The sequence below is a fragment of the Eumetopias jubatus genome, unplaced genomic scaffold, assembly GCF_037043125.1.
Source record: "Eumetopias jubatus isolate StellerSeaLion01/CBP00866 unplaced genomic scaffold, mEumJub1_p1.0 scaffold_4, whole genome shotgun sequence".
NCBI classification, from domain to species: Eukaryota; Metazoa; Chordata; class Mammalia; order Carnivora; family Otariidae; genus Eumetopias; species Eumetopias jubatus.
Window position 1 is genome coordinate 129,892,132 of NW_028274810.1, and position 8,560 is coordinate 129,900,691.

Genomic DNA, 8,560 nt, shown 5'->3' on the forward strand with positions numbered 1-8,560 from the left:
TATGATAAATAGGGAGGGAAACAGACATAATACAAAGAGACAAAAGCAAAAGCACAAGCACATATCTGGTTGAAAGGGTAGCACTGAAGATGGAATAACTGGCATTGGGTGGAAGGTCAGGAAAGCTTTCCAGATGAGGGACCATCTGAGCAGGTTTGCCCCAAAAGAGAAAAATAATAAGTAAAATTTACTGAGAACTTACTCTGAGTAGTGCCTTATGCTAAGTGCTTTAATCCTCACAACTCATTTAATCCTCATGACTACCAAAATAAAGTGGGTATTATTAACCCATTTATCAGTGATGGAACAAAGACTTAAGTCAGTTGAATAGTTGAATAGCCTTCAACTGTGGACAGACAGCCACTTTGTCAATCAGGGTCCAATGAGACCACATTCATTATTCTCTATTATTTTATATTTCACATAAATATTTTAACTAGGTATGGAAGAACTGGAAGGCAAAAAGAGAACACTAAAATATAAAACACAGAACTGCACAAAGCAGCTGACACTCCTAGGACTTGGGAAGGTAATAGAAATCAGAAGCTTGGAGAAGTAAATCCCCATGGAACTAAAACTCTGTCCCATGAGGAGGAGGCACTGAGCAGTTGATGCTGGTTTCTTAGCCTGGGGTGGCCACCATGGAGCTGGTGGATATAGTAAGGGAATATAGTAAGCTGGTGCTTTGCTCTGAGTTTTGTGATGACACTGGTTCTGTGAGTGCTGGATAAACTGCAAATTGGAAATACTGCTGAAACTGGAACGAACTTCCAATGCCAGGTTGAAGAAACATTGCTGGTTGACACAGATCAGAAGATCAAGCAGGAATCTGACAAGCAGAAAGTCTTCTTTTCCTCCCTGTGGCTTTTGGTCTCGCTCCAGGGCCTCTGACCAGGGAGCAGCCCGCAAAGGAGAAGTGTGGTGAACACGATCCCTACCCCAGCATCATGAAGCCGAGTATAGAGAGCTGGGAGCTGAGAGACAAGGACTTAGCACAGCCACCTGGTCATCCTCTCATCATTGCCCTTCCACTGTTCACTCCCCTAGATGACTATTTCACTCTCTCTCCTCTTGCTTTAAACCCCCAATACCTCTTCCTCCATTGTCATACTCTGTTGATAATCCTGCTTCCTCCTTCACTTAGAAAAATGAAGCAACCAGAAGAGCACGCCACGCCGTCTCCATTGCATCTGCCCACCAACCCGCAGAGTTCTGTTCTTGTAGAATCTCGGGTTTGTAGATAAATTACCCATGCTCCCCTAGAGCCAGTCCCAACACTTGCACAATAGAATCATTCCCCTCCTGCTTATCCATGTATACCGCTCTAGAAATTCTCTCCTCTTTCTGAGTTAGTAATCCATGTGCTTACTTGTATTTCCCAGATTCCTTTCAGTTAGGTTGGGGTTAATTCTGGCCGGTGGACTCTGAGCAGAAATGGGATGTGTCAGTTTAAAGGCATTACAAGTGACAAGTTTAAGAAGTGGTTAAAAACCAGCGTGTCTCTCCTTCTCTCTCTCTCTCCCCCTTTACATCAGAGGCTAAATGTTCCACACGGTGCCATTATATGACCTTCATTACCACGGACACCTGTATAACTGTGTGGGGCTTACAAAACCACTACTTTTGTAACTGCAGCCCGGATTTCTCTCCTGAACTGTAGTCTCATAAACACTGCCTATTTGACATCTTTACTTTTTTTTTGTTTAATAACTTAACTTGTCTAATTCCAGATTCCCAATCCGGCCCCATCCCATCCTCTCACCTTTCCCCACTCTCTTTTTCTTTTCTTCCAGCTTTATTGAGGTATAAGTGACAAATAATAATTGTCTATAAGAGGTACAATTTGACTTTTTTTGACTGTGTGAAACAATTACCATGATCAAGCTAATTAATGTCTCCATCACTTCTGTAGTTACTGTGTGTGTGTGTGTGTGATGAGAACACTTCAGGCCTGTTCTCTTAGCAAATTTAAAGTATATAATACAGTATTTTTTAAAGATTTATTTATTTATTTATCTGACAAAGAGAGATAGAAAGAGACAGTGAGAGAGGGAACACAAGCAGGGGGAGTGGGAGAGGGAGAAGCAGGCTTCCTGCAGAGCAGGGAGCCCGATGCAGGGCTTGATCCCAGGACCCTGGGATCATGACCTGAGCTGAAGGCAGACGTTTAACGACTGAGCCACCCAGGAGCCCCATATAATACAATATTTTTAACCATAGTCACCATGCTGTACATTAGATCTCCAGAACGTATTCATCATGCAGAAACGGGGACTTTGGACCCTTTGACTAACATCTCCCCATTGACCCATTCCTCAGCTCCTGGCAACCACCATTCTACTCTCTGCTTTTATGAGTTCAACTTTTTTAGATCCCACACGTAAGTGGCCTCATGCAGTAGTTGTCCTTCTGTGTCCAGCTTATTTCACTTAGCATAATGCTCTCAAGGTTCATCCCTGTTGTTGCAAAAGGCAAGATTTCCTTTTATTAAGGTTGAATAATATTTCTGTGTCTGTGTGCGTGTGCATGCACCATATTTTCTTTATCCATTTATCTGTAAACAGACAACTTAGGGTGTTTCCATACCTTGGCTATTGATAGTGCTGCAGTGAACATGGGAGTGCAGATATCCCTTCAAGATACTGATTTCATTTCCTTTGGCTATATATCCAGAGGTGGGATCAGGGTTCCTGGATAATATAGTTACTCTATTTTTAACTTTTTGAGGATCTTCCATACTGTTTTCCACGATGGCTGCACCAGTTTGCATTTCTACCAACAGTGTGCAAGGGCTCCATTTCCTCTACATCCTCACCAACACTTTTTATCTCTTGTCTTTTTTGTAATAATCATTCAAACAGGTATGAAGTGATATTTCATTATGGTTTTGATTTCATTTCCCTGATGATTAGTGGCGTTGAGCACCTTTTTAAATACCTGTTGGCTATTTGTGTGTCTTCTTTTTTCTTTTTTTAATTTTATTTTATTTAAATTCAATTAATTAATATATAGTGTATGTTACATCATTACATCACATGCCCTTCTTAATGCCCATCACCCAGTTACCCCATCCCCCCCACCTCCCCTCTAGCAACCCTCAGTTTGTTTCCTATAGTTACATGTCTTCTTTTAAGTAATATTCAGGTGCTTTGGTCATTTTTAAATCACGTTATTTGGTTTTTGCTATTGAGCTATTTTAGTACCTTATATATTTTAGATATTAACCCTTTATCAGATGTATGATTTGCAAATATTTTATTTTATTCCATAGGTTGTCTCTTCATTCTACTGATTGTTTTCTTTGATGTGCAGGAGTTTTTAGTTTGATGTAATCCCACTTGTCTATTTTGCTATTACTGCCTGTACTTTGGGGGTAATATCTACAAAATTATTGACCAGGCTAATGTCAAGAAGCTCTTCCCCTATGTTTTCATTGAGTAGTTTTGGTGTTTTAGGTCTTACCTTTATGTCTTTAATCCATTATGAGTTGATTTTTGTACATAGTGTGGAATAGGGGTCCAGCTTCATTCTTCTGCATGTGGATCTCCAGTTTTCCCAACACCATTTATTGAAGAGACTGTCCTTTTCCAGTTGTGTGTTCTTGGCATCCTTGTCAAAGATCAGTTGGTTATAAATGCATGGATTTATTTTTGAGATCTCTATTGGTCTGTATGTCTGTTCTTATGCCAATACCATACTGTTTCAATTATTGTAGCTTTGTGATATATTTTGAAATCAGGGCGTGCGATGCCTACAGCTCTGTTCTTGCTCAAGATTGCTTTGGCTTTTCAGGCTCTTTTGTGGTTCCATAGGAATTTGAGAGTTGTTTTTTCTACTTCTATGAAAAATGCCATTGGAAATTTGGTAGGAATTGCATCGACTCTGTAGATAATGTTAGGTAGTATAACCATTTTAACAATATTAATGTTTGCAATCTCTGAACAGCTGGTATCTTTCCATTTATGTGTGTCTTCTTCAGATTCTTTCATCAGTGTCATATCATTTTCAGTGTGCAAACTTTTTCCCTTCTTGGTTAATTCTTTTCCTAAATATGTCATCTTACCTGTTCCAGCATTAACATTCCAAGCTCATCTAATCCTCAAGTCATTGCCCAACATTTGCTATTGCATTAGAGACACTGATACCTCAGTCGTTGGAGAAAGAAGTGAAGTGAAATACTTCAAGTTCTGTAATAATCAGTAAGATTGCATCAGGAAATGTGACTAATTTCATGATTTGACTGCACCTGAACAATACCTTTATGAAATATATTTTTCAAGGGAAAAGCAGTGCAGGTGTTTTTACTTCTCAGAGTTGATGCCTAGCATTTGAGTATTAATTTTTTTTCAGGACCTCCAGGGTTTTGTTATGCAGCCATTTCTTAATCCATGATAGAATCTTCTAGACTAATCTAAACATACCTAAAGCAATATTGTACTTCCTGGCCTTGTGTCTGACGTGTAGTTGATCAATAAATATTAGTAAAATGAGTTGAAAAATGAATTACATGAGTTAACAAATTAATGAAAAGTCTCAGGGTAGGGGATTGGTAGTATTCTTCAAAATCTATATATGGAAATGTCTCTGCTATTGTGCAAATGTTTATACCCAGGTAAAACATTCTCCATTGTTGTAGTATAAGGGGTAAATTCCAGAGTATTTAAAAGCTATCAAAATAATAATTATGATAAGAGGAAGGAGGAGGAGAGGAGAGGGTAAGGGAAAAGAAAGAAGGAGAAAGGTAGAGGAGGAAAACAATTATATGTCCTCATCAGCTGTGCTTGATCATAGTGCCTCCCTCAGAATTTTCTCTTTAGTCAACCTTAAAGATGATCTAATCTAAGACCCTAAAGAATCTTCTTTATAGCTTTGTGTTTGTAAAGGATTAAAGATTGAATGGAAAGAGAATCTGCTTCTTGTTTATGAATTCAGAGCTTACTGAGCCAAGGAAATCTGAACCATCCTTTCCCATTCCAAATTCATACAAGGTGCTGAACTCTGTGAGAAAGTGGAAACTAGAAAAGGACACTTCATCTTTCTAGGCCATTAATTATTCATAGAAAGTATTGCTCTGAAGAAATGTCAACACAGGGTACTTATATTTTTTTGACTATAGACTTCTCCCACATCAAAGACAAATATGGAGTGGAGAATGGGACAGTAACAGAAATTCTTGCTCATCATTTGCATGTATATGCCAGATAAAATCCATTCTTCATCTCTGAAAAAAATAAGAGAGGGGATGGAAAAGAAACAGGGTATTAGCTTATTAAGTGCCTACAGTCTCATGTGAAGAATGCAGCTCAACTTCAAACAAGAACCCAAAGTCACATCTGATCCTGATTCTTTTGTACAGGTTAACTCACCGTGGTTTATAATATCTTCAGTACAACTGGTGCCCTTTCTTCTTCCATAATACCCCAAAACCTCCTAAATTCTACAATCTAGGGAAATAACACTTGAAGGGACCATTGGACTGTGTACAACAACCACATGGCTTCAATAGCTTCAAATAGGATAATTATGTTTTTAGCAAATGGGTATCCCTTTGAAGGAAGGAAATATAGGGCAATTATGCTGAAACATTGTCTCCTAGGGCTTGATTGACACACCTGAAAAGGGTGCAATTCAGCTTGACATCTCCACTTCCTGGCCTTCATGGGTGACAAAGCACAAGTGTGTTTGTTTTTTGCAACTGTCAAGGGCTCCCACTGACTCTGACCCCCATCCTTTTCCTCACTGGGGTTTCATACGGATGACCAAGATGATTTCAGAAGTGCCCCTGATTCTCAGATCATCTTCCATCTCCTTTAGCCCAATCTGCTCCTTCAATGGGTTCTTTCCTCCAATAAAAGTTTGAGAGTGGAAAAGTATATTCTCATTACAGTCCTGATTGGTGTCATGAGAAATATTTTCCGCCATGATTTTAGTGATAAAAAGATGATGACTTAACCCAAACTCTCTCTTTTTCCTGATTTTGTTCTAAACAACATACATTAACATTTTAAAATAGAATTTAAACAGGTGTCCAGTAACAGAATGACAAATGTTAAGTGTGAAATCTGAAAGTTAGGAAACTGAGCCACATATGGTCACTTTTTTTTTTTTAAATATCCGCCTGCGCTGGACCATTAAGTGGTTTCATCATTGTCACATCAAGCAGGACTTGTAAAACTTGGGATGTGGGTATTCAAAGACATTTGTTTGGTGCCTTTAATGATTTCTGTAATTAGTCATTTAAACAGATTGCCCTGTGATCCAATGCAGGGAATGCAGGGAGACGAGCTGAGAAAATCATTTCCTAAAGGTACTTTAAACTAATTGAGGAAAATGAGGCTTATCTCTGAAGGAGTCTCTGGCCCATACTTCAGTGGTGGAGCTGGAGCTGGAGAGCCGCATTCTCCAAGAATCTATAAAATGTATATGCCAGGTGTTTTTTTGGACACCTGAGTGCTAAAGGCCTTTGATGGCTCTGCAAAATTTAACAGATAAGGAAATGGTGCCTCCATGCCAATGACAATTTAGAAACCAGAAGGAGGAAATGCACCTGGTTAGAACAAACTGTGGCTAGGAGAGAGAAACCAAGGAAGGGATCCTTCACAGGAGCAGGGGGAAAGGGTTGGGAGATCAGTGACTGCTTTCTTGAACTGGACAGCTGTACTTTGTTATTAAGTGTACTTGAAGTGACTAACTCAGCCTTTAAAGATAAAAGTAGGAGTGTTCAGAATGCGTCAGAATGGGACTTAACTATTTTAATGAGTCCATGCCTCACACACTAGGCAATGTTCTCAGTAGACGTCTTTATCTCAGCAAGCCTCAATTGCTCCATGAGAGAAAGAGCTGTTCAGTGCTCTCCAATAATTCTGCCACTCTGTTGCAGGAGTTGTGTTGAAGACTCAAAACCTTTTAAAAGTGGGGTTGATATAAATATCTGTGTTGGTGCATACATACATACGCACTTACTTCATATATAATAATCACTGAAAGTTAAGATTTACTGAGTGCTAACTAACCACATGCTATGCACAAGTCTGACATCTTTAAGTGTCCTAATGTATTAAATTCTCACATATCTGAATAGGGAGCTTTTACTGATCAGGAAACAGAAGGACAGAACATTTAAGTAACCCGCTCGAGGTCACAGAGCTAATAAAGGCAAGACCTAAGATTCAAACTCAGGCAATCTAACTACAAACGTGATGTTCAAAGTGCAAACATTCTCTCCTTCATGTCCTTCAACATTCCCGTTTCCCATCTGTAACCAAACATATGGAATGCATCAATTTTTTTTATGGGCCCTAACATCACCATAGAGTCCTAGATAAATCTTGACTGGGTGCTGGGTGACAAGCATATTAAGGATGGAGGGTGGCAATGAAGTTGGCCTGATTTCAGTACTCTGAAGAATAAAGTGTGTTTCTTTGAATGACGTGAAAGATGTGTTGATAGCCAGAGAGAATACAATGCCACAAAGTGAAGAATTCTACTATGCTATTCCAGGAATGTCAGTGGCCTGGAGTTCACAATCCTGGACTCCAGGGAAGAGGCAAAAAGAGAAGCTGACTTTCAAAATTGATACATGGTACCTAAAGTCTCTTGGTGTCATCTGTTCTTTCATCTTCAAATCCTTAAAATCCCCATTGCAGATTGTCTTGCACTTTACTCCAAAACATCTACCATCCAGAGTTTTCAATCTAGCTGACAAAAGAGGTCAAATTTCAGGGAAATAGCAGAAATGGCTAGGGACCATGGGGCAATTCATTGGTTGATATACAAATCCCCCTACCTTACGATTACCTGACATTCAGTGTATTCCTGACATAAAATAAAAGATAAATATGATTTTGAAAAGAAAGCAGAGAAATTACACAAGAACTTTTGTGTTTGCCAGGTCTTAAGGGCTCTGTCCTACACAAAATATGGAAAAGCAAAACCATTCAATGGCCTCTGAGACAGGAGAAATGATTTGGTGTGAACTATCCCTTCCATCTTGAGAGCCAGCTGAGGCATGGCACATTAGAAACCCGAGTGGCTGTAATTCTGGTTGCCTAAACGTGCTTACCGAGGTGGGGGACAAGTCTATTTGTCTCTACTGAGCAGGGTGAATCGTCAGCAGAATGCTAAGTAGCTATTTCAGCAGTGCCGATTGATTCACAGAGATGGCACAGATGTGACCGCCTAAGTCAAAGTCAATGTTTTCTTGGCCCTCAGAATTTCAGAAAAATACAAATGTAAATGAAAAATAATGGTAAGGCCCACACATAGCCCCAGAGTCATTGCCCCAATAATTATTTAATGCCTGCTAGGTTTCCAACACGCTGCTAGATGCTGACAATGACATAAAAATCATCAAAGACAACTTTTGTTCTCTACAATGCTAAAGTAGTAAAAATTATATAGTTTTAAAAATCAGAGTTGAAAGTTTCCTTTGCCACATATAAATAAAAATTAACAGGTAGGGGTACCTGGGTGGTATAGTTGGTTAAGCGTCCGACTCTTGGTTTCCCCTCAAGTCATGATCTCAGGACCATGAGATTGAGCCCCGAGTCAGGCTTCACAC